The sequence below is a fragment of the Patiria miniata genome, unplaced genomic scaffold (assembly GCF_015706575.1).
Source record: "Patiria miniata isolate m_02_andy unplaced genomic scaffold, ASM1570657v1 HiC_scaffold_22, whole genome shotgun sequence".
Lineage (NCBI taxonomy): Eukaryota > Metazoa > Echinodermata > Asteroidea > Valvatida > Asterinidae > Patiria > Patiria miniata.
This window is the reverse complement of record NW_024037061.1, coordinates 225,885-252,591: the sequence shown is the minus strand read 5'-3', so window position 1 is coordinate 252,591 and position 26,707 is coordinate 225,885. Positions and strand designations below refer to the sequence as shown.

General features: G+C 39.9%; 1 protein-coding gene across 2 annotated transcripts in view; it reads right to left on the bottom strand.

Moving 5' to 3' along the window:
* LOC119730730 (relaxin receptor 2-like) overlaps positions 1-19,622 on the bottom strand; it is a 60,813-nt gene extending 41,191 nt beyond the window's left edge. For both annotated transcript variants that reach the window (XM_038203749.1, XM_038203750.1), the window contains exon 1: positions 18,977-19,622. The gene's annotated coding sequence lies outside the window, so the exon portion shown is untranslated. The remainder of the gene's footprint in view (positions 1-18,976) is intronic.
* Positions 19,623-26,707: the final 7,085 nt, after the last annotated feature.

Below are 26,707 nucleotides of genomic sequence, written 5' to 3'. Positions count from 1 at the left end.
TTTTTTTAAATTTCATTTTAGATAACAACAGATAAACATTCTTACCCATCCTACGACAGATTCCGGCAGATTTCTCAGCCAACCAAACACTAATAATCTATGTGTGCATTTCTATTATTACAGCACAAAAAGTCCGAAGTCACAGTGCACTTTTTGTCCGACGTAACAAGAAACTAAAAACCATTTTTTACTCCTTGTGTGAAAATACGCACTGTTTGACAAGTTTAAATTCCATCGATTGACACTTAATACGGAGGTCGGGTTGCTCATGAACTGAAAACAGTCAACCCGCTAAAGTCTCCTTTTACTAGGAAAGTAGCCAGTCTGAAGCAAGTAATCATATCTCGTGAGAGTTGGTCATCATTTGTTTGCTCTTCTGATTTTGTCGGGAAAAAAGGGGAATGTAAACTCAGACTCCGTTCATAGTGGTTAAGCAGACGTCATTGTGGCGTTAATTTAGCTATTTTCCCTGAACTAGAGTGCTGTAAACCATATCCTTATCAAACGGCTGGAAGCACTAGTTCAGGAAAGATGTAACTTTTCATTATCATGCACTCTCAAAACACTTCTTAAAATTTGGTTGGTTAAAAAAGTTGGTTAAAATTTTAATCAACACTGTGTTAATTTGTCCATTGACCAATGTTGGGTACAATTTACCCAATGTTGGGTAACATTTCTTCTTACTTTTGAACCAGCTGTTGGGCTGTTCACCTGGTAACCAACGGTTGGTTAACACAGTTAAACTTACCCAATGTCGGTTAAATTTGGTTAAATTTAATCAACGTTGGGTAAAATGACTAATTTTAACCAACCGTTGGTTACCATGTGACTGATAGCCCAACAGCTGGTTAAAAAAAGTTGGTTAAAAAATTAACCAATTTTACCCAATTAACGTTCGGTAAAATATACCAAACATTAGTCAAATTGGAAAAAATTACACAATGTTGGTTAAAATTTTAACCAACTTTTATAACCAACCAAATTGTAACCAGTGTTTTGAGAGTGTGTACTAAACTTGCATGTAAATTAGAAAAAAATCTCAAGTCAAAGCGGACAACAGTTTTCTTGGAGAGTGTAAGTAAGTCTGCGGTGTGGATATAAGAAGTCAAACAGGACACACACCAAAAAGTTGGGCAACAGCACTAAGAGCAAGGTTATTTTCCAAACATCACTGTAAAATTACCAAAACTATTGGCTAATTCGGGTAAAAAGTGACCACATTTTAGGAAGAAGCTGTCTATACGAGTGTAGGCAGTTGGTGTATTGACCATCATTGGGCACAATACCAATCATTTAGTGCGTAACATTATTGAGTGCACGTAGTCAAGCGAGTTTGATAGTTTCATAGTTTATGATAAATATCCAAGTTGCAACGCAAAATGTTTTGGGTGTTTGATTTCAAGTGGAATTGCAATAGGCTCCACTGTGATTGCAGTGTTTATCGTGATGCATGACGTTACATTACTACATTATTACTATGTCTCACGACTATGTCTCACGGGCAGACATCCAATCATGATCACGGTAATGATAACGTGCACTTGAGTTCATGTCATTCGAGCGACGGAAAAGCAAACCAAAGTTGATAATCACGAAAAATGTACCATTTATTTTTTATTTGAGGTAACTATTAACAGGGCTCTGATTACTAGGCAAAATGAAACCGCACGTTTTGATCTGAGAAACACAGAAAGGACAAAAAGAAAATCAGACTTTTTTGGTTAATAACTTACCACAATACGTAATTTAAATAAATAGTTATTTAAGAAAGAAGCTCGTGAATGATGAATTTGTGAATCGTATTTGCCTATAGCGAGTGCAAGGATACAGGCCTATTTATTTCCAACAGAGAGGATAAAATACAACATTTTAAAATATGTATAAATACAGCGAAATACATGCTAAAAATAACAACATTTAAGATCAGGATAATCATGACACTAGAGGACGGCCGGCCAGATCATTCAGACAGGCAAAAGAGATTGTCAAAACGACCTGAGTCCTGAGCAGTCGACCAAGAGTGCTAAGATTATCACAATCAGGAAATTGATTACGATGTAAAACTGTTTTAACACTATCACAAATATCATGGTTGACACGGTCCAGATTCTTAACGGTACAGATTAATCTTTGTCTGAATGATGAACTGACAACGCATTTCAGCAACGAGAAATCATCATGCATGCTAAAACCGGGTGTGTTTTTTTAACTCCGTCAATTTAAGTATTCTTGTACGCAAAATCATCACTGGCCTCGCAGTTCAGGAGGTGGGCATAGAAAGATCTTGCTTTCGAGGTGTTAAAAATCTGACAAGCTAAATGGAGTTGAAATGTAGACAGAACATCATTGATCTTACATATTCAAACCATGTAAAAGAGGAGTCGTTTTACAGTACTTATGAAGAAACAAAATTACCTGAGATGACTCAAGTTAGACTACATGGGGACTGGGAAATCTCGAGCCAGAATGATTTGAAGTCCGGTCACGAAGGATTTCTAGACTGGGAGGACCTTAGCCCATTCTTCCCAATTAACTCGCAGTCAGTCTCCATTGTCGGGCAGCTAACCATCCCAACCCAGCCCGCTATGCAGGCATGAACGACGCACTCGCTCATCCGTCATTTGCGACATTCAGAGCGTGACTTCGCATTAAAGCTGAACACATTACATCTAGCCCAAGGGTACAAAAGGGCGAAATATGTTTCAAATTAACCCTAGCTCCCTAGCATGATTTACTAGGAGCCATACCCATCCTGGCAAATTCCAACACCATTGGAAACTGCACGTACATATTTCTGACTTTGTTTCTGTAGGTGTGCGAACCCAATGTAAGAGATTGTCAGTTCGTAATTCCGAATCCACACTTTACTAAATATTCGAAGTTCCGAATCCAAACTTTGTGACCACTGACCAGTGTAAGAGACTCGTAGTTCCGAATCCACACTTTTAACAATAGTGTGACGTCATTGCAATGGTTTAAGAATATATAAATATAAAGTACAGGCTAAATTGTGTCGGGGGAAAAAGGCTGGGTATAGACACACTTCCAAAAGCAAAGCTTGTACGGAAAGCCTTTGAGACACAAAACAAACACCAGACACTGAGGACCATGGACAAGACAGAGACAAAAACAGGACAAAGTAATACGAAGTAGCAATTGACACAGAATGAAAGGTGTCAACTAATAGCATGTGGAAGAAACTGCATTTTGTCCTGCTTGTTCAATATTTGGTGTGTTTTTTTGCGAGCCAGCACCTTTAAGTACCAGGCGGACCTGAAATCGACTTGGATGAGCTAATAACGATACAACCCAACGTCCTCCCAAATGCGAGCGCCGTCTTTTTGCTCCACATATCCCCGCTGGATTCTTGATTATGCCTGGGAGTCCCCAAGGTAAATAGACCTTACTCTCTTCAACATGGATTTCTTGGTTGCCAGGGGTTGCACACCGGTGTCCTGCGGATACACGCTCCATGTTGCTCATACGTCTCCTCCACCAAAGTCCGTTCCCAAGATGCCCGGCCCGGGGCTAAAGTGTAGATGTTGCCATGAATGTAATAAATTGGTGTGGGCGCAGCTGCTGTATTTACCGGCGGCCAAGTTGCGGAGGATGAGACAGGTAGCCGAGATGGAGATACGATGATTGCCTAGTAAGGTCACTCAAGTCAGCTTCATACTTTTGTCATAAAATTTGGGCCCGTTAATTTACAGAAGTTGACATGCCACAAATTTGATAAGACGTGATTTCTTTAAGTCTTCTCTCATGGAGGAAAACAAATTATAGTTGTGACGGGATATTTTGGACTAATTTTCGATAAGAAACTGTTTAAGTTCAGTTTTGATTGGCGTAGGCCTAATTTTCCTATTGTTTGATGGCTTGTTTGTTACGAAGAAAGTCGAGTTCTCCACAAATTGCTCAAAGGAAGATGTTTTTGCCCTTAGATTTGCCGCCGGGGCCTTAGAGCTTTAAAAATGAGTCAATTGGGTACTGATGTGACCAACTGCATTGAAGAAAAAAAACCTGGTCTCTTGACTTTGATCGAGTGTTCTCTCGGATGTTTCTTGAAGTAGGCTGTCAGGTTTCTCACCTTCTACCTCGTGAGGTTGTCAGTTCCCACCTGGTCGCTTGAAGATTTCTCCTAGAATTTCAATCTCTAGAATTTTCCCTTCCCATCTACTACTGAAGGTATCGTCCTTGTAACCATTGAATGCAAAGTTAAACCATTAAGAAGCAAGCTCTAAGGCAAGGATCGGGTTACCTAGTCAACAAAGGAGTCATGAGAGTACCACACAAATTATAAATCTCTGACTAAAATTCCAACCTGAATTCAGGTCGAATATTCCATGTTTCCAATCTAACAAGAATTCAACACAAAATTGTATCAATGGTTGCAGTTGAGCACAAAAACGGTTGCTTTGCGTGGAGTGTCATGCAGCGCGGTTGTCTCATCGCCAGACACATTCTAAAACGACCTGTATTAAGAGCCAGGCTATCATCTAGATCATCGTGTGCTATCAGTAGCACCATCGTTATTGCCATCATTGCAATCAACATCGTGCTACATCGTCGGCCTATCAACCTGCCCGGCAGACGACCCAGTTACTAAAATCGGGCCAAGGGGTTGAGAGAGCCAACCACGAGTGTGTAATCTTAGACCACTTTACCGACGTGGCGGGAATGTGCCAATTTACCGTGCCTCCATGATGAGAAGGGGAGACTGAGCCGAAGAGCATATCAATTTGCCCGTTTCTTGCGCCTCCTGGGAGGGGGCTTTATGCTCGTCTTCACCCTACAGTAGAATTTTTTTGACAATTCTAGTCAACTTTTTGTGTTTGAGTTGACAGTGAGGACTACGAGAGGTTTTTGTGTGCAGTGCCCGTGTTTGAAGATACAATGTATATATTGATAAAAGACTTGTGATCAATTGTGAGAAAATCAAAAGAAGTTGGAAAGCAGTGCCCTGTCCGCAGAATATGCTGTTTTTCTTCGACCCAAGTCTCACAGCAAACGGTTGTTTTGCTTGCATATATTTTCACCGGGTCAACTTTGAACTCCCATTTGTTTGTTTATGTATTGTCTTAGCCCATATGTACGCGCAATCGATTCCAATCACATCTTGAAAGCTTCGATTCCAAACCAGAATCATCATCGAATTTCGTGCAAAACAGCAGAGCCACGTGGGTGCAAAAATAACAAATTTCTGAAATCTTCTGAAAAAGCGGCAAATTGAGGTCGTCGCAAAAACACCAGAGGACATAGCCCACATTTAGAAGTAACTAGCGATTCAGATCGATACTTGGCATACTTACACGAGACTGGGTGACTTTAGTGCATGCATAAAAACCCGAATGTTGTAAGTCACTTTTCCGAAAATGTCAAAGAGGAAAATCGTTACAATAACATCTGATATCGGGAAGCATTGTTAAGTGCTTAGATATAACAGCAAGAAGCAATTTAAATATCTTGTCTTTGATTTGTTTCTACATGTTTTCAGCCAGACATCTTCCATCAGCCATCACATTTTAAGGTACTCCGTGTTCTATTGATCTGATTGTTTTTGATTGTCATGCCATCAAGCAACCTTTCCTCAGACCTATGCGAAGCCACGGGTGGACACGAGCAACTGTTTATCTTCAAATGAAAGGTTCTTTTAGTTTTTTTCCATATAAATTGTATTCCTAAAATTGGAAAGATGCGTCCTGTCCATATCACCCACATTCTGTCCACGTTAATATCATCCCAACGGGTAAAAGGTATCAATTAACAATTGTTGACTGCTGTGATGTGGAATATGACGTTTTGAACAGCGAGGGGCGCATGGCACCCGAGGCGTAGCTGAGGGCGCTATCCGTGTGTACAAAACGTCATATCACAGCAGTCAAAATTGTTTTGTTATACCTCTGTCTTGGATCCTTTGGAATTTAATATAAAAAAATCTCGAAAAACAAACAGCAGTAAACACAACAATCATGCTGACAATCGAACGTCAGCTCACATGCATGTCGCGTGCTCGAAACAGCTGGTCGTCTGCTAGTTCGCTGCTCCCACTCATGTGTGAAACTAGCGTGGGTACCAACGATACAAGTTTTTCACCGTACGTACAAAGTCACAGTAACGTGATATCCCACAGGGAGTGTGCCATGACTTTTCATAAACTCAACACGTGATCGTTCTTGACCAATGAAACTACAGTATTCAAGACAGAGGTACAACAATGGTATATAGCTTAGCCTTTGAAAGATACACTTTCTTACATTAAATTTTGATGTCCAACATAAAATGTAATAATCAATTTTGCACAAATCGCAGAAACGTATGGGCTTTCGATCCGAGCAATCTGCCACCAACACAAAATGATTAAGCAGGTTATCAACCCAACCCAATCGCACTTGTAGTTCTCTAGACATAGGACTTTAACTGATAACAGCATTTTATGAATAAGGAGCAGGTGTATCAGCCATGAATTATTTATTGTCCCTCAACGATTAAGACAGTCCTGTCAAACATGAAAGGGGCAATGTACCATCGAACGGTGCATGATTTTCACGTACTTGACTGTCTAGTCACGGACCTACTCAGTCTACCCACAGTCATCATGGAACGACCCGTTTCTCTAAAAAATGCTGTTCCCTTATCCCAATGGTCCTTTTGATCTTGTTTTCTATCTGAAGAAGTTGTGTGTGCATAATGACCGAAATGACCTGACGGCACGTAGAGCATGGAGTGGCGTTATTAATAATAATAATTAAAAAAATGGCGAACTTTATCTCTAAAAAACAGCGCTGTTTTAAATAACTCATTTCTTAACAAACTAAATACATGTAGGCTACGTAACCAATTTTCATTTTTGCTAAAATCACCAAAAGGAAATTGGCGTAAATAGTGAAGTTAGCTTAATAAACATGATGCAATGTTAATAATAATAATACCGGAGTCTTATATAGCGCACCAATATCTACCAACAATTAGTTACTCAAGGCGCTGGTAATTATGTCTATTTTTAAAGACAGGTAAGTGAAGTTTATGAGAAATATGACACTCATTACGTAGCACGTTTATAATGGTTTACAGGGTGCTGCGGCGACCATTGCAGCCACTGCCAGAAACACCGGGGCAAACCCCTCCTCTTAGCGATAAGTGTTATTTTTTACTGTTTTATTTTTTAACGGGCATTACAAAACACACGGGACCTATGGCTTTACGTCCCATCCGAAGGACGAAGCAATAATGGCAAAGTGCCTTGCTCAAGAGCGCAAGCACCATGTTCCCACGGTTAGGATTCGAACCCATGCACCACGGCACACGAGTCGGACACCGTAACCATTGGACCACAGCACCTCACCATCATTCTCTGATTAACGTCAGTTAGCGATGATTATGATTGACGACAACGGGTTAAACGTCATTAGCGCTTTACAAAAGGGTCTTCATCTACTTTTTTTTTATCGGATCTGGTACATGTATTTGTATATCGATATTTTATTGATATCTACAGATTTGTGTGATCAAACCTGTGGATTGCCCACCTTGGGCTATGTTAACCATCGAGGACTACTCAAGAGGTTGTGTAAGTAGAAACGTCTTTTCCAGGCCTCGTCATTCTAGCTTTTCATTAATTTCAGACACAATTTGATTAAATTTTGTAGGGTAGTTCATATCACTGAAAACAGGTGAAGGAGCTGCAATTATGTTTTCTTAGGTCTGTTGTTTCGTTCAAAGTTCAATGACAGCTTTTCGTGTGAATATTGACCAGTCTATGACGGGCATATATACAATTGGTTGATTACATCGGAGCTTTTGATAAACGAGTACCGAAGTTGCTAGATGGCCTAGATTTCACTAGCAAGTAGTTTTTTTCCTTGGCCGCCCTCAAAATGTTTGACGTTTGGGAACAGGAAACTGTTCCACGATTCTGAACATTTGCGAGCAACTGAATAAGCCTGGTCCCCTGTGACACCGGTTAGGTTCTAAAAAATAAGTCACTTCTGCTTTTGCTTTTGTCAGTCGCGCTTTCTCAAACTCGATTTCAAAATACCAAATCGCAGTAGAATGTTAGGTGTTTTTTAGTCATACCCCACTACTTCAATAAACGTACATGTTTTAACTTAACCTTTTGCACATGTTTCCTTCTGATTATTTCCCGGTGGCTTATTTAAGAATCGTTCCTTTATAAATATTCTGTGAATACAGACGGATTAGAGTGCATGGCAACATCTCATTCAACAGTACAAAAGAGAAATATATACCAGCAGAGAGGCCAAGTCGGGGCAGAATGTGTCTGTTCATTATGTGAGTTCAGCAGTTTGACTTTCTCGGAAGATATTCTGGACAAGTTTGTTCAGTGTTTATAATAAACAACTTGCGAAAACAAATTCCCTGAGATTTAAATGTCATGCTGACACATCCTTAATTGGTGAAAGCAAAGGCAATGACTCTTCAACGGTATACCTTTTCTTAAAATCTTTGTCTCTTTTTTATTTTGTTCAATTTCAGTACGGTTTCTGAGTAATTTCATTAAACTTGCCTTAACGTAGGCCTGCTATTTCTCGCCGTTTTCTGATGCATCTTAAAACTTGAATCTCACGAATTTCAATGATTATACTTACCAGATTTGGTTTCATTAGAATTATTGGATTGCGCTATACAAAGTCCATCCTGTGGCTACAGACTATTAGAAGTTCAATTGAAATTGATGAGCTCTAGTCGAAATGCTGGCATTAATAACACCGGTAAGAAAAACAATTGAGACCGTTTACAGTGCTGTCCCAGAAGAAAAAAAACAGAACATTAAGAGTGTCGGGTGCTTTTTTTGTCTAGACTACTTCCTGCAAGTGTGTACAAAACGACTGTTGTAATCGAATGAATGTCAATTAACGCTTGGCGTTGATATTTTAGCCATCGTTAGTGTTCCACTAATGAAAAGTGAACATGTTGTGTTTTTCGTGTATAGTGTAGGATAATGTAACATCCACATAAAATGACAATTCAAGAGGGTGACTGCTCTGTGTTCCGACTAGCCTTGACCAAGGCTGTCAAGTTTGTTCCTCAAACGAGCCTGTTCCCGCTACCGCACTACCCTCAGCCTCAACGACCGTTGCTTGTACTTTGTCCGCACGCACATACTGAAATTTGTATCGTTGTGGAGACATTTCTTTGGTCTCGTGAAGTAAAGTTTTCGAGTTTGAAAGTTAAGTTTCAAAATGCTCTTATTTTAACCAGAAGTTATTTCCTTGGCTGAAATTCGGAGTTAATATCCCTTGTCTAAAACTCTTCCATTTGCGACGGATCAACCAGCCTTGGAAATTCCTAGTTTTTGAGTAAAATCCATATATCTATTTCGTGAAAATCTTGTGGAGACAAGAAATAGAAATTAGAAATTGCCCTGTGGAGACGTATACAATCTTTTGTTCCCTATTGTGCACACGTCTCCTGAGGGCACGGTGTATCAGATCGGCTGTTTACGAATGTGTGTGGGGGCGTAGGCACGTACGTGCAGACCAAGTACATGTACTAGCAAGGGTGAGGCTAACCGTGGTACAACTAGTAGTGTGCGCGGCATACGGTGTGCGGTAGCGGGAACAAGTTCGTTTGGGGAACAAGCTTGACAGCCTTGGTCAAGGCTATGTTCCGACATCGTATGTTCCGACACCATCTGTGTTCCGACATTCCGCAGATAGGATTGTGTTACGGTTAGGGTTAGGGAAAGGAATATGTGCAGTCGGAACATAGGTGTGTCGGAACATAGGTGTTTCTGAACATCGGGGTGTCGGACCATAGTGTGTAACCATTCAAGAAATGGTCAGATGCCCGGATGTTCCACTGTCCGCTGTTAACGAGCCAACGTCCCGTAGTTTGCGTAAACTGCGACAAATTGCCAACAAATTGAATTGTTCTTCTCATTGTAAGCTTGCTATGCTTCCTCTCCATTATGCCGTATTATTTTCGGATAATTCTTAAATTATTTCACTGGACCGCACCAATACAACCAACCATGAACCAACCAACTGACCAAAAACAAACAAACAAACCCCCAAACAATAAGCAAACAACCCCATAAGCAAACAAACCCGCAAACAAATGAGACTTCTGAAAAAAATCCTCACTATATTAGTCTTCCAAGAAGTGTAGTATATGTAAAGGCATGTTTGTACTGTGCAGTGATGTAGTCGAATACTTTTTTTTGGAGTACCGAGTATAGTACTGCCGAGTACTTAGGTTACAGAGTACGAGTGTAAGTACTTGTACTTCCGAGTGTAAGTACGAGTACGAGTACGGTTACGATTACCTGTACTTCCGAGTACGAGTACGAGTACGAATTATACTTGTATTCCGAGTACGAGTTCGAGTACTTCTATTTCCGAATACGGCCATACGGCAATTAGATGGTTCATTATGCGTAATTGGCCCAGACCCAGTCAGGCTGATATATACAAATACTCACGGCTAGCTGTTAAATGTGCTTGTCCGGACCGCACAGAGGAAAATCAAGAAACTTTAATTTCTCCACAAGCCAATCAGCCAATCAAAACTGAAAGTGGTAAGTTAAGCTATACGATTTTTCGAGTACTGTTATTCGAGTACGAGTATTTTGATGATCGAGTACAATTTCGACATGTCGAGTACGCGTACTTTGACATTCGAGTACGAGTACGAGTACCCCCCATAAAGTACTCGGGAAGTACTCGAGTACGAGTACGAGTGCCCCCAAAAAGTACTCGGGTAGTACTCGAGTACGAGTACGAGTACGAGTACTACAACATTGGTTTGTACAAATATGAATTAAAACCAAGCTGGCACGTCTTGTTCAAATCTCAAAGAACCACCCGAATATGTAATCAAATCGCCAGTTTATGAAATACTAGGACCCGAATAAGCCAGAATGGCAAATAAGCGGGTAAAAGGCGTTTACCGGGGGTATTCAAAAAAGAAAAAAAAACCAGAAACACGGTTAGACAAATTTAAAACATATGATACCGTTGCTTCTAGAACAAATATAAGAACATCAGTGGAAACACTTCAAGCCAAATCACATCCTGTTTATTCGAGAGATACAACCGTCATCGGCGCTGACCTCCTACTAGGTTATGAAACCAACGGATAATGATGTTGCCAATCACGGTGAGCATTGCTTTAATTTATTCCAAGGAAGGATATTTCAAAGTACGTTTTCGGTAAAGAATGTTATACGCCGGCAGATAGGTGATGGGATTGTGGCTTCGATGATGCAAGTATGGAAATTGGCGCACAGTCAGAGTACGTCATGAGAGAGATAGTTAGCTATAGGGCCATCGCAGATTTGTCCTTTGAAAAAATATAGGTAGCATAACAAGAAGTGGTAGCCATTTAGAAAATTTTGAAAATTGCTTGTTATTCTACTTTTATTTTGTTCAAGGGACAATTCGGCGATGGCGCTATACAGCCAAATATCTGTTTTCAAGACATACTTTGACCGTGTGCCCAATGTCATGCTTGTATCATCAAAGGCACAACTCCCCCAAATATTTCCCCTATTTGCCCCACTAATATTACGGACTCTCAAGCAACGCTCCCAAAGTCTTTGTGAATTTCCAACCGCATAGTCGTGTTCGGTTCATTGATAACTGTGGAATTAATATAAAAGGTATCTACAAATTCAGCCTGCACGCTCTGGTGATAAGCATCTAGACTCTAATGTTACGTGTGTCGTTCAGGTAAAAAAAATATTACTTAGGCCTATACCAAACTATCTGACCATTAATCATTATAACAAACGCTTATAGCGGTGCGTTGTTTTATGTATCACTGCAATGAATACAATTTGACTGACGATAACATTGATCTCGCAAGATTAGCTGTATGGCATCAGTGTGGTGTGTATGAAACACAAAACATTAAATTTGTCAATGGGGAGTTTTTGGTTATCAGTTTATTGACGTCTTTGAATGCAATCTCAATTGACCAATGAAAGAAATGCGCGTGTGTATTATAAATGACGGGAAACGTTCACTCTAGACACAAAAGAATTTCCAGGTATACAGTTATTAAAAGTAATTTGAGAATACCTTTGAAAATCCGAAAACGGGGATTAAATAAGCGAAAACATTTCTAAGAACTAAGCGAAAAAATAATCTCAAATTAAAGGGAAATAAGGAAGAGGCAACATCCTACAATATCACTTTCCTTTTTGAAGCATTCTTCTCAGGGATCTCGTAGTCTTAACATGGAAGAGTTCAATAAATTACAATCCTGTTTTCTTCGTTTCAATAACCCAGATACGCGTAATTCCGAATAAATGTTTTAAGATTGTCTTACCAAACCAGGAGTCATGGATGCCCAACTGCCCGAGGAAAAATTCCACAACAAATGAGAATTCTCCGGAAATTTGTCTTGGGATAGACTTACCCATAATACAAACAAGTGTGCCTTCGTGAACATGTGACGTCTTCATATTTCGGTAACTCCATAGCTTGTCCCGGCTTTGGATTAATAATAAAAAGAGCTCTAACTTGAATAAACTCGCAGACCAGAGATGTCAGATGCACTTGACAAATTTAATTTGAGCGGAGTTAGTGACGGTTTGGACGCGTGCGTAGTCTGCGCCCCGGGCTATTAAGCGTCTGGTTAGGGCGGGAACACGATTAGCCGTACGTGTTGATTCATCAACGGATATCACACACTGTTATTCATCAACTTTATAAACCACAACGGCGCATTAACGAGAAATCAAATCATCTAAGGTTAGCTGGGGAAAAGTCATTTATACCACCCCCTGAAAAAAGAAGAAAATATATACTAATAATAAAAATAAAATCATGCTATTTTTCACACTCATTGGATATTTTGCTGGTTAAATCTTTTCACCTGCGTTGGTTTATGTGTTGGTTGGTTGGTTAGTGTGTTCGTCTGTGAGCTGGATGGGCCCCATTAACGAGTCTGCCATGTTAAATTTAAAGTGAGGTAAATCTTCATTTTTTGAACTTGCGATGAGAAATGAAAGCAATGACATAAAGTTAATTGCACATTATACCAGTCTGCTCTGATGAATCATTTTAAATTTGTGATTAAACACAGGTAAATGGACTAGACCATTTTATACAATGGGGGAGTGGAAAGGTAGATCAACACAGGCATAATACATGTAGAGAGGTGGTCCTTGGTACAAGTACAAATCGAGTAGATTTTGTTTAGCCTTGGTGGAGGTGTGCTCTGTCCGAGTGCTTTCTAGTTTTGGTAACATTTCACGGAAAAGAATCACTTGTTGACATTTGAAGAAAACAAAACCCATTGCCATTATGAGTTTGTTTCTGCATTCAATAGGGGACGTTGAACAATAGAGGACAATAGGGTCCGCAATTCATTAAAAAACAAGCAACTTGCGTGAGATTTGCAGATACAACAACATGTGGCAATCATGAACGAAGGCACCGATACATATTTAAGACACCAACTTTACAGGTGTTGTTGCAATAGGAAAAGAGGGCGACAGGTCAGGGCATTATTCCAGAATAAATACTCTCTGTTGTTCTCAGCTGACAACATTTTTCAGTCGTCTCTATCCTTCATAGTTAATACATTTCCATGACGCATGACGTCGGCTCATCTTCACAATAATTAATCGGCCCGAGCAAACAATGAGACCATTCTGCGTCTAGTATACAATCGAACCCTGGAATGTTAAAATGGGCACGGCTTGGTTGCCAGCCCCTAGCCGGGTGGGTTAATCAATCTTAACTTGGTTTAATCAATCATAACTTGGTTTGATTCAACCGAAGCTTCAACTATCACCGCCGTTGCTGTACACAAATATAAACCTACTTAACTGAGTTGAAAAGTCTAGTGAGTAAACACGTTGCTTCATCATGCAGATCAAAATGCCTTTTACTCGGCGAAAGTAAAATGAAAAACTGTTCGCGAAAAGAGCATTTAATCTAAATTTCTACCTCGCCCAATGAACATTGAAGGAAATCTCGGAAAGTAATTTTGGTAAAAATAGTGTTATACTTTAACACTTGTATAATGTTTGCCGAGCTACGTTCTGGAACGGAATTAAAGTATCTTTCCATGCGTGGAAAGACATGCAAATTACAAAGCATCACATACTAAAAGAAAGCTTATTACTTGGGCTTTCATATCCTAGATTTTGAAAGAGCTACATGCACAATTATATTACGAAAATGGTCCTGACATTTGGGAGTCTTTTTTTTTTTTACTCTCCCTGTAGTCAGACGATACATGTATAATACCGTTCACATCCCGCCCTTCGTCTTGACGAATGTTGACACGAACAAAATCGCGACAATATAACATACAGGTGGACTTTCACTAACTAAAACAATCAAATGCAGCTTTATAGTAGGCGGATGCTTCCTCTTGGTTTTTTATTAGCTGTTGACGTTCACCGTAGACGGGCAGACCTCTTATTACACTTCCCTCTGGCTCCGACTCCTAAGACACTAACTTAATCGTCTATCTTTTCGCGCACCAAATGAACAGACATCTCAGCACGAGCGCTTCAACTCATTTGCTGACTGTGGTCTGTTGATGTATGGGTTTTGTGACCAAAGTGCCGACAGTTAGGCTACACAATATCCGAATGCTAGAGCGTCTTTACTGCTTAAACAACCGTTTTCGCTATGTGATCTGAAAGATCACCATGATCTTACCTATCCCTGGCTCGGTTTGTGATCTAATTCTATAAATCCGTAATGACAAATGGCTGCGTACCCTTCTAACGGCACAAGCACAAACGACCCAGGCTGGAGCAATTAAGAGCACGGCAGAGATAAGTGCTGTTGATAAATTGTATTTATGCAGGAAGCGTAATCAAGTTACACCTTTAATTGAAAGCTTGGCTGTTAAAGGTCAAGCGATATAGGCGGCCGCCTTTATGTTTGTGCTTATGCGCACGTGATCCCAGTCGTAAGATACTTACATCCAATGAGCGTTTGAAAGAAACTCATGCAAATATCCACATCAAACTCTCAACCAATCAGGTCTACGGAATTGTTTGTGGAGACTCAAAAACAAAGAGATTGGGACGAATTTTGTTGCATAATACATTTACTTGCTAACCTATAAAAAAATAATTTACTTTTTTCAACCAATCATGAGTCCGCATATAGAAACACTCGTTGTGTGTTTGCGTCATCAGCGCAGGGCGAGTTGTATTGCCGGAAACGCAGCGGATAATTGAGATCATAATACCTGGCTGTTTTGCAATAAACTGCGGCTCTATATGACTATAATAGGCCCCTTCGCGATTATTTGTATGAAAATATCGTCATTAATAAGGCCCAGAGGGAAAAGAGTATGGGGAAATACCATCCCTTATGCAACCCAAATTAGTCATGTTCCGTTTAATATCGTGTAATTCATGCTAGATATATTTTGAACGATAAAAGATGTGCGCATAGCTGGTATACACGAGAATTGAAAAAAAACGCTCATCATTTTCCTGATTTTCTGGCGCGATTTTAAAAAAAACTTAGATAAAAAGTCTTCATCTAGGGTTCGGCTAATGTTATCTTGCTGAAGTAGTTTTGCTGGATTTATGTAAGCGGTTTATTAACAAGACAAATTTCTACGATAATACATTCTGCAGCAAGACAAGCACGGATCACATTAATTTGAACTACGTTTTATCATTCAAGCAATATCACAGACGTTTCAAAGCTGCTTAGTAACTTGCATTATATTTCTGTTAGGCTACATCTATCATGAATTATCTAAGATACTATGCAGAGCACTATGTGATTACTTTGTACCATGACATATATCAAATATTCACGTCAATTTTGAATAGTTGAATATGGCCATGATTCTACATCATCAACACAGACAGTCGATGCTTCAACATGTATCCACGTTAGGCAATGACTAAGAGTGGACGGTGGACAATGATGTATGGGGCTAACAAGCCGTGTCCACTTGTACGCATCATTGCAAAACACAAACACCAAATGAATTTATCATGTACGCTTTTTGGGGCAATGTAAAGAAACCACCAATATTTCGAAGTTTTCAAAATGTATAAAAGATATTATGCATGTGTCCTTGTGTAATTCAGACGAAGGGGAATGGAACTAGCTATAGCTGGCGTTCAGTAAGGAGATTTTAAAGTAAGTAATGACGTAATTGCAGGGCACCCTAATCCTGTTTTAATGCCCATGCAGGATTACACCCACGACAAAGTTAGATTTTGCATTTAGATGTTTAGCTTTAGCATTTCAACGACTTAAGAATAACTTTTGCCCTGTTTTTAATGCCAAGGATTACCGAGCTTAATTACACTGTAAAAATGGAGAAAACATATATCTCTACTAAGCACATATCTTGTACCCACTTTTTCACATGTTTAGCCCACGCTATGTTAAGATTTTGCATTTAGATGTTTAGCTTTAAATGCTTTAACATTTAAACGACTTTAGAAATATGTTTATTGTTCGTTACAGGTTTCCAGATACTAACTGCATATTTACAGAATCAGTTACAGAGAACCAGACTTTAGTGGGATTTAACTTATTTCACATTATTATTCAGTAGAATGTTCAAATGCTACGATAGGCCTAACCTATACTTACACTACATACTATAACTTGTCGTGGTTAAGCTTTATATTCAGCTTTTCCCGTCGTGATGAAGTCACGGTTTTACCATGAATAATTTTGAATCATTTCAGTACGAAAAGAGATTTTATGCGATTTTCACTTCTGTTTGCAAAAGAAAATGCAATTTCATCATGGATTCGTTTGAATAACACATTGCGGTCACGAAAGTGCGTTTTTGGACAAAACGCCACAATCTAACGTGACTTTTGTGTACACAAATTTCGTGTGTTCTGATTGGTCAGTTGCCGCGTAATGAGATTCTCTGCAAATAAACATGTCTCCTAAACTAAACATGTTTAGCTTTGTGGCGTTTACAAACGCTTCCCTAAACGCGTTCAATGCAATTATGTAAACATTCTGTTGAAAACTAAGCACGTGAAGTTTCGTTAACGTGACGTTAAAAAGGATTAGCGTTTAACATTTACACACATTCATAAAAGTATTTGACCGTAAACACGTTTTTTTACGTGTTTTAAACCCAAGCATCGTTTTTACAGTGTACTGAACCCCGAACTCACGTAATCGTGTCTGTGCAAAAAAGAACATCTTCAAAACAGATTAAATTGTGTCTTCTCTTTTTTAAGAGGATATTCAGAATGTGGAAAGGATTGAGTACGATGCCTCATTTGCCGGAATGACTTGTGGTCAATTGGCATTTATTGATTGATAAGTCGATTACAAAAGACCACTTTATTAATGTCAAAGAGTCCCGTTGGGTCAATTCATCGAGCAAAAGTCAAATGGAGTCATGAAACTCTGAGGGCAACACAAATTAATTCTTATTCTATTTAGGGAACTGAACCGGAACGGCATATAGGCCTAAGTGAGATTACAACTAGACTTTTCTCCTCATACGTACTATGTACACCCATTTCTATGCAAATCTACGGGTGGATCGACTCGTAAAACTTGAAATTACGACTGGGTTTGTTGAAAGATATACGTCCATTCGGCTCCAGGTTTACGATTGTCTGATTTTGTTTAATAGTCTAATGACTCTATTAGGAGTCGTAGGAAGAAGATGTAATTCGCGTTTCATGGAGATTTATCTCTGGTTACAGTCAGAGCTACAGTTGCTGCATCACATGCATCAATCCAAACTTCAAAAACACGCAGAGCATTAGGCCTCAAGTTTCTGCAATTTCTCGAAGAAAATCAGGAATGCGGTCCAGATTTTTTATACGATTTTGCAGCTAACTAATTTGAAGGTTTATTGAAACCAAATCAACCAATTTATTCATTCGTAATCGCTTTCAGTCCGTTATGATGATGCATGTTTTTGCTTGTTTGCAGCATTTAAGGCCATGCTGCATTGCCTTAGGCTTTATCCCCTTAATGACTGATCGTTCCGGAACGCAAGTATCCCGTAGAATCCCGCCGAGAACGTTAATCCGTGCCAAACAAAAGATCACTTGACAACCCAGACACGCAGGAGAACGCAATATGCAAGGATGATGCAAACTGCCAACCTCATTAAAAAAATGTGATGTATTATTTGAAACCGTACCTGTGTAACGACAAAATGTCAGCATTCTCAAGAGGCAAAACAATCGAACATTCGCAGCGTTCACCCGCGGAGGAAAAATGGTTTCTCCTTTTACCCTTTTTGTGTTTAACAAATTTCAGTTGATTGATCATATTTCAAAAACTAAAAAGAATGCGTCGCACACGGAAGGTATCCATACACATCATGAGTTACATGATAGGCATGTTTCAAAATGTCGGCTAAATATTCATTTTCAGTCCATTGATCCAATATTTACAATTATCTGTCTGAGCAAAAAGGTATACCTAGCCTTGCATTTCAACGTGTTTTCATAATTCTTCAAATTACAAATGTTTTACAAGTTTCAATCATGCATCCAAACCCTGCCCTCTTTCCACACAATTAATCTAGTTGTTATTCAACTTAGTACCTCAGCGAACTACATGATTCCAAGGAAAGAATGTTGCAACCTGACGCCACTTCAGCGGTTGAGTACAAAGTCTATGGAGAGTCAAGAACATATTTCCTTACAAAATTGGAAATGTTTCTCAATCCCAGATTCATGTCTTATCATCGTTTTTGCAATGACTGACCTTCATTGAGATGATATGTGAAAGAAAAAGTGGTGTCAGGTTACAACATTCTTTCCAATTCCAAACACATAAACTGACGTTTCCTGCTTGTATCATAGCCTAATGTTTAGGCATTAAGTCCTGAAAACGTAAATTGTATTTTCGTTCTGATAATCGGAACGGGGTCCTAAAGTACAACAGGATTGCCATGTTTTGTTCTGTTGGAAAATGTGTGTCACTTAATAAAGACGCTGATGGGTGGCGTTATCTTTTCAGTCGAAAGATATTGCATATAGGCCTATTGGTCAAAGTAAGTATGGTGGTTGGCTTACCTCAGAGTCAGCATAGACCCGATCAACAGTTGAAGGGAAATCCGTTGATGGAGATACTGTAGAACGTCACCGCGTTGGCCGTATCACGCCTTCACTGCATCCAGCATCCAACACCAAACTTCGCAGTTGACTCTAGCATTTCCACAGCCTTAGTGAATCTGATGTCTGCGCCACGCGGTGCGTGCGACTCCACAAATCGCGCTCACTGCCCACACTGCCCATCGAAACGCTATCGAACCCACACAGTTTGGGCAGCGTTGCTGGCTTATACGTCAGTCAGTCGGTCAGCGTGCGATACTCCTGCGTGGTAGGAATCCTGGGCGTTCCAATTCACAGGTGTTGCGCATATATACGCCTCTAATTGTACCGGCACTAGTGTCAGTTTGGTGCGGAAACGCACCGCACAACATCTCTGCCCATTCAGGTGTGGGATATAGGCCTAGGCAGAAGATAAACGCAGGTCACTCTCAACACTACTTTGTCCGTGGAGTGGAAATTATTGTTAATGATTAAGCCTGCCTTTTCGTTCAGTTATCCGAGTCGATTAAATAAAGTGTTTTTTAAGTTAGTCTGGGTGACGGACACAAAAGAATAATTTGATGGTTTGATGCGTGTCCGTGTCGACACATAGAATGTAGGGATTTAAACTAAATGCCTTATTGTCAACGACTGCAATCCTGCTCCGCTGCCTTGGGGCACTCAGACCTATAAAGAATGTAAAGATTATGAGGAATGTACACATTTACTTTTAAATCCACTGAAACATTAACTTCAAAGTTGTTCAACATATCACATGATACCGTGATATATTATTTAATCAAGGCGTTCCAATTTCAGAAAATGAATAAACAAACGAAGAGTTTTTGTAAAGAAATCAAATTTGAAAAAGTATACCTCAAATGATTGGAGATAATGGGTACATTCTTGAAAGCGAAGCAGACTTTTTTTGTTTGTGTAAATATTTTTACTTTGGCCTTGTAAGTAGCCAAGCTGTAACTTACACTGGCGATGAAAGCCAAGATATGATCAGATATACATTTCAAATTACACAGTAAAAGATACTGTAAAAGATACTACCTGAACATTACAAATCTTTAAATAGCCTACATCATAACCTCTGAGTTTGACAGTGAACATTCTGCCATCAATATCAGGATTCAAAGGTTGTCATTCCATGGGAATTGTGGTCACAGTAATGGTTACAAAGACAAATGTCTTACGACAAGAGTGTTCACTTTTTCACCTTTTGGAAAATCATGATTGTTACCGAACGTGACTTAAAGGGTGCATGAGTCAAAAAAAGTGAAAGCTGGAAAAAATCACTCGGGTGAGACTCAAACCCAGGACCGCCTGCTTTCTAGTGCAGATGTCTTACCACTCGCCCACAAAGCTAACGGGATCGGTTGGCTGGTTCGAATCTGATGTACATAGCAGCGGGTACCGCATTAACTATTCATAAGAGATGGAATTTGGTGTCGGGGTGATGCTAATCAAATTATGTTTTGCACTTCACCGACGTATAAACACTGTATACTCAGTGTGTTACCTTTTGTTTTTTTGCTTTTAACAACTTGTCGTAGAGAGTGAAATATCAACAGCCTATGTTGGATGTATTGGTTAGCTAATTAGAATGATGAGTGAGTATACGGAGGGATTGTTGAACTGACTGTCTAACCCAGCATGTGCTGTGGAGCATCATCAAGGTGCAATTGTCTGCGGCGAAAGTCCGGCCTATGGGACTCATCCTATAACGTCTACATAGAGACGACCTCTCCCCTCGACTGCAGCTAGGATACCGGGGGGAATAACTCACACGGCCCCCGCTGGACTGTCAAACGATCCCGCCGCAGTCGGACAGCACGGAATCCGGGATTGTCCGTCGGAGGAAGAGTGCTAGCGACCTTGGAAAGCAAACATCATCATCGTTGATTTGGGAAATATTGACATGTAGCCCGTTTTTTGATTGGTTTCCTCCACATAAATACGCCCACGGGTCTACTTGTCTCTGTGGGGATATCCATCATTAAAATCCAAGCTGATATTCTTTCTAGTTGTCGCAAAATAATGAGCTTTTTATCAAAGTACACAAGTCCAACTAGGAGAACAATCTGTTTTTGCATGACATTTCGACAACGATCACACGATTATTTCTAGGAAGCATTATTTTTTTTATAAATGAAATAATCAATCACTCCGATGTCTGTATCACATTGTCCAACGTCACTCTTTTGACTTGATTTTTTTTTTATTATTTATGCGCTATAGCTACTAAGTTTATATCTTGACCATCTAAATTTGAAATGATATTGTGATTTTGTTGTTTTCTTCTATGTTTTTCCACATGTTTATGTATATAAAGTAAACAAAAATGATAATAATAATAAATCACAGAGAATATTATATTCTCGAACGGCGGAAAGTCACACTCACATTTTCGTCTGACTTAGTGACCCATGAGTCATGAAAGATGATTTTGACATTTAAAAGGTATATTCAATCGGAACAAATTCTTTTTTTGGTACAGAGGAATTGCACGGGTGCCTCTCTCACGACCTGCCAGTCTTAAGTTTCAACACGCGTGATCTTAAGGCCACAATTGCCCGTGTGGACCAATAGGTTGAGTTGTAATCTTAAGGACTACAGGTGTCTTCATCCATGGCACACGTCCAAAAAATACAATCAATCACGAAGAAGTCAAAAGGATCATAACATCAATTATTCAAGATACCAGGATATAGATCTTTTTAATATGCTTCTGATATGTACTTATCCCTCAGGTAAAAGTAACTTCGATATAAATAATAAATAGAAAGCCGACACGATCGTCCTACCATTCTTTACCTTGCGACACAAATGCCGGCGAATTTCGTTCCAAATTAAATAACAAAATTGCCAAATTGTCAAAAGGCCCATCGCAACTGTTAGCTCTGCTCTTGTGTTAGCGGACCCAATAAAATCGCCGGCAACGCGAACCGCAAATCCTGAGAGTGGAATTGCCGTCAAATAATTTGATTTATCGCCGCCCAAGAATCGGCAGTTTACACAGGGTAGAATGGAGGAGACTTTACACTCACAGCTCCAGAACCCCACAACTAACAATCCCATCTTGAAAGCAAATTGTGGATGTGTTTGCTATACGATTGGAACGGGACACGTCAATGGGCCCAGTTCTGTCTATACGTCCTCTGAAAAATTGCGGGTTGTTTTTTTACTCATCGTCAAATTTACATGGTTTCACTGACAAATTGAATCGGATATATGGATTGTGCTGAGCAAAACTGTTTCGAATCATCAAGTACAATATATTTCATGTAATCTTTCAGAACTTATAAACTAGATAGGCTGAACTAAAGGTTACGTAACACTTTATTTTGAATGAAACTACACGCACACAGACATGTTCACGTTGGTGGGCGAAATCTTTGAAAATTATGAAAATTAATTTCTCCCGTTTGGAAGACCGTATCTTCATGCAACTTTCAGGGTTTATTTCCCTAATATTGATCCCAGTATTTGCTAAAAATCGTTGTGATATGTTCATTACTTTTCAATGAAATTGGAAAAATATGCCTGGCTACTTGCATTTTTTTAAATTTGTAACACTGGCGTTTGCAATATCTGTCAATCTTTTCAAACCTCATGAAGAATATCATATCTGACCCGGCGGACTTTTTAGAGGTCGAGTGTGAGGATTATTCGGTTTACCAATTCCTATTTGGGTCATCCTCTGACTGTCTTTCATGTACAACTAAAACGATCGTTTTCATAAATGCCCTCTCTCGTACAGCTTTCTACACTAAAAGTGGTACATTGATCTCATTTATTTTCAAGGTCCAATTGTATCACAGAAAGTTACGATCATCGCAACAAATTGAAAGTTCATTATGAGAAACATAAATGAAGGAAACGTGACAGAACAATACGAACAATAACATCGTGTTGCAAAACCGGTTCTTTTCAGACCACGCATAGCCACATAAGAGATTTTGTCTACATGCTGCTACCGCAATCCTTGCATCTTTTAGACTTTCTCGGCCCTAGGGCCGCGGGTGGAATCCACCCACTCAACGATACCCTTGCCAAAAAAACAAAAAACAAAACCAAAAACCAAAAGAAAAAAAAAACATTCCCCACCCGAGCTTTCCTGACTTTTTAACCTCGAGTCTTTCCCATCTTTTGATATCAAAAACATAACATTCCGACCATGGGTTACCGCGCAGCGAAAAAGTTTCGGCGCTGCGCGCCGTGAAAACTGAATTTTCCCATGTAGTGCACATAAAGCAGAATTGGCATTGGTACATATTATGAATAATTAATTAGCCGATATAATTCCAAAACCCTTTAACCTATAGTCATGAAATTTCTTAGCTATCTACATATTAAGTTGTTCTATGCATGCACCAAGTTTCATAATTTGTTTTCACTCAATGGCCGAGATCTGGGGGGGGGGGGCGATCCGCCCCCGGCTGTGAGATGGTTTTAAAAAATCCCAGCTCCATATAGGTTTACCTAATAATTTTGGTTACAATGATCTCAAAACAGAGCCAGGAATGACCGTTATACAGGACGAGTGCCGTGAAATAGGCCGAACTCCGGCACATCTTGCCTGGTGCGTAAGCGCAAATGCATGGCCAGCGCACCCCTAGAAGAAGAAAAGAAAAAGATCAATACGTTTTGATGAGTTCGCTAAACCAGTCCGAAGATGGTATTTCTCGAGCAGCCCGCGGGCACACAAGGCAGCGCGGCTCTGAAACTTGTCCAGTCTGCATGAAGCAATAATCAGATATGACAAACTGGGAATTGAAGCCCAAGGAATCGGGAGAGAGTTGCGCCAGATGCTCACCCATTGACGACCTGAAGACGAAGCGTCGAATGTGGGCCATCTGGGATCGATATCGGGCCAATCTACCTGACGACCAAAACGAACAGTTACAATGCCTTGCTAGTGGCGCTAACAAAATTGAAATGTCTGGGGCTTGCGGGCGTTGCGCAGACTCTTAAATTGTAGCAGTTGGTACTCCGAAACTTCAGACAACAAATTGTGTGTTAAATAAAGTTGGCAGAATTTAAGGACTCGCTAACTACATAATGGTTGCTTCATACAGGGTGAGGAAAACACGCTTCTTACAGAAAAACGAAAACAATTCTCATAGGGATGCATGTGAATCGTTTTCGTTTAACTAAAAGAACGCGTACCTTTTGCGATCCGTGGACAGATCTTTAAAACGGTTTTTGTGTTCAAAATGCATTAACTTGAAAAGTACACGAGTGAATTGAATGATTGTTGCACTAAAAGAAAGCTTATTGAAGTGTGTTCACCTCCATATCTAATGTAACACCTAAATGCTCATGTGATTCGATAACGAAGAGACAATTATCGTAAAATACATGTAGTAAACGGTAATCTCACTCGCGTCAAAAACGCAATATGGGTCTGGTAAAAGTTGTCAATATTGTGTAAACAGCCTTCAACTTTCTCTCCAGAATTCAATTTAGAGTTTCAACAGCCTGCCTAAGAAGCAATATATCCTAGCGATCGCCATGGGCCATTGAGTTACGCGCAGGTACTTAGCCTCTGTAAAACCCTGCACTAAATTGATGGCTATTGATTCAGATGGATTTATACATTATAACACAACAGCCGTTGGCTGCACCTTGATGCTTCCAGCGCAGAAAACAAAACTGAAGATGATCTTTTTCCTTAAGCCTTACCTCTTTTATTATTTCTGTTTTATCTTTCTTTGTATACAATTAAGCATAACCTGCCAAGTTATTCGTCATGCTTGAAATTTCTTTCTTTGGTGTAGAAAAAAATCCCATAATTCATGGTAAGTGTGAACATAAGAGACCAAATGTCCCAACATACAGGGTGAGTAAAACCAAGGAAACTCAAATGTCGCATCCATTGTTTTTAGTGAAGTTCTGCATGTAGCACTTTCAAGATCAAGGATAATTATGAAAGCCCAATTGATAAGCTTTCTTTTAGTACAAGAATCATTCAAATCACTCACGTACTTTTCAAGTTACGGAGTCTTAAACACAACCATCGCTCTGTCCAGGGATCACACAAAACTTGAGTGTGCGTTCTTTCAGCAAAATGAAAACAATTCACACACATGCCTATGAGAATTGTTTTCGTTTTGCTCCAGCAACACTTACCTTTTTGTGATCCGTGGACAGAGCTTTAAAAAGGTGGTTGTGTTTAAAATTCCGTAACTTGAAACTTACATGAGTGATTTGAATGATTCTTATACTTAAAGAAAGCTGATGAATTGGGATTTCATATCCTAGATTTTCAACGTGCTACATGCAGAACTTCACTAAAACAATGGTTCCGACATTTGGGTTTCGTTTTTTTTTTACTCACCCTGTATTTGATAATTACACTTATGAGGCTGTTAGTTTGTTATAGTTTGACCTGAGAAAATGTTCGCTCATTGGTCGGCCATAGAATTTCGATAGTGGTATCCAGATATGTTTCTTTTCGTCCTGAGTTTCATTTTACAGGGCAGCGTTATCGCCCAAGGGAGGCTTACCTATACCGATGAGCTTTCATTGCGCACAACTAAGATCTTCCCTCGATATTAATTAATAATTAACACGCCTTGGGTTATCAGGAGAAGTACCGGTATTAAGTTGATAATCTCAGCCGGGCGAGCACTGACCGCGATTTTATTTTATCGTGCACAAGTAACTCTGTTTGTCATTTCGCCTGGCGTTCCTCTTTCAAAACCGTGGAGATCAGTTCCTTTTGAAGGAAGCACACGCAGCATGTCGCGCTTCCTGGCTATTCAGAAGTTTTTTTCCGGTTTTGTCAAGCTGAAAGCGGGCACGGAAGGGGAATGCCGGCGGGCAGATCTCTGGATTAGCTCGGTACAGGCTGGAGCTTTGACAGCCGTAAAGACCATCTCTCCTTTGGCATTTCGTGAATGTTTGTCCAAGGCTTATTCCAGCAGACACTTTGAAACGTTTCGTGATTTTACATAACGAAATGGTACATTCTAGCCCATTAAAACAATAGCGTGAAAGCTTCGGAATGACGCCATGATATGAATGAAGCAACGGGCAGTTATCGAAATGTTGGATTTTCCAATTTGCCCACGTCACCAATTACTTCAAACTTTACTTTTAAGAACTTGTGTAGTCCTATTTCATCTTCAACGCCTCTCCCTCGTTCCATGACATAATCATTAGAATGAACACTCCAGTTAAACAGTTTCCGACAATGATTCAAACATGCCCCAGATGAGAATTACTTGATCAATTCACAAATTTGATTGCAAAGGGAAGATTTTTGTATTTTTGGCGGCAGAGCCGCGAGCATCGGCTGCTAACACATCAAGAAAATAGGGCCGAATGGTTAATGATTAGTGAGATATCGAGCTCAATAATAGACAAAAGAACGTCGAAACCCTACAGAATCATAGCGTCCTCTCATATAGCTCAGTGATTGACTGAGTGAGTGACTGAGTGAGTGACTCCCCGACCAACTCACCGACTCCCCGACTGACTCCCCGCAGACTGACTAACTGACCGACTCCCCCCCCCCCCGATTGACTGACTGACTCCCTCCCCGACTCCCCGACTGAGTGACTGTGTGACTTGTCACTTGGACTGTTTGTTGGTTCGTAAACAGAACCGGTCAGTGCTTACCCCTTTCTGACGTTAAGTCCCGGAAAATACTGGGTCAATAATGAACTTCAAACCCTGGTATTTGAACTACTGCTCTTA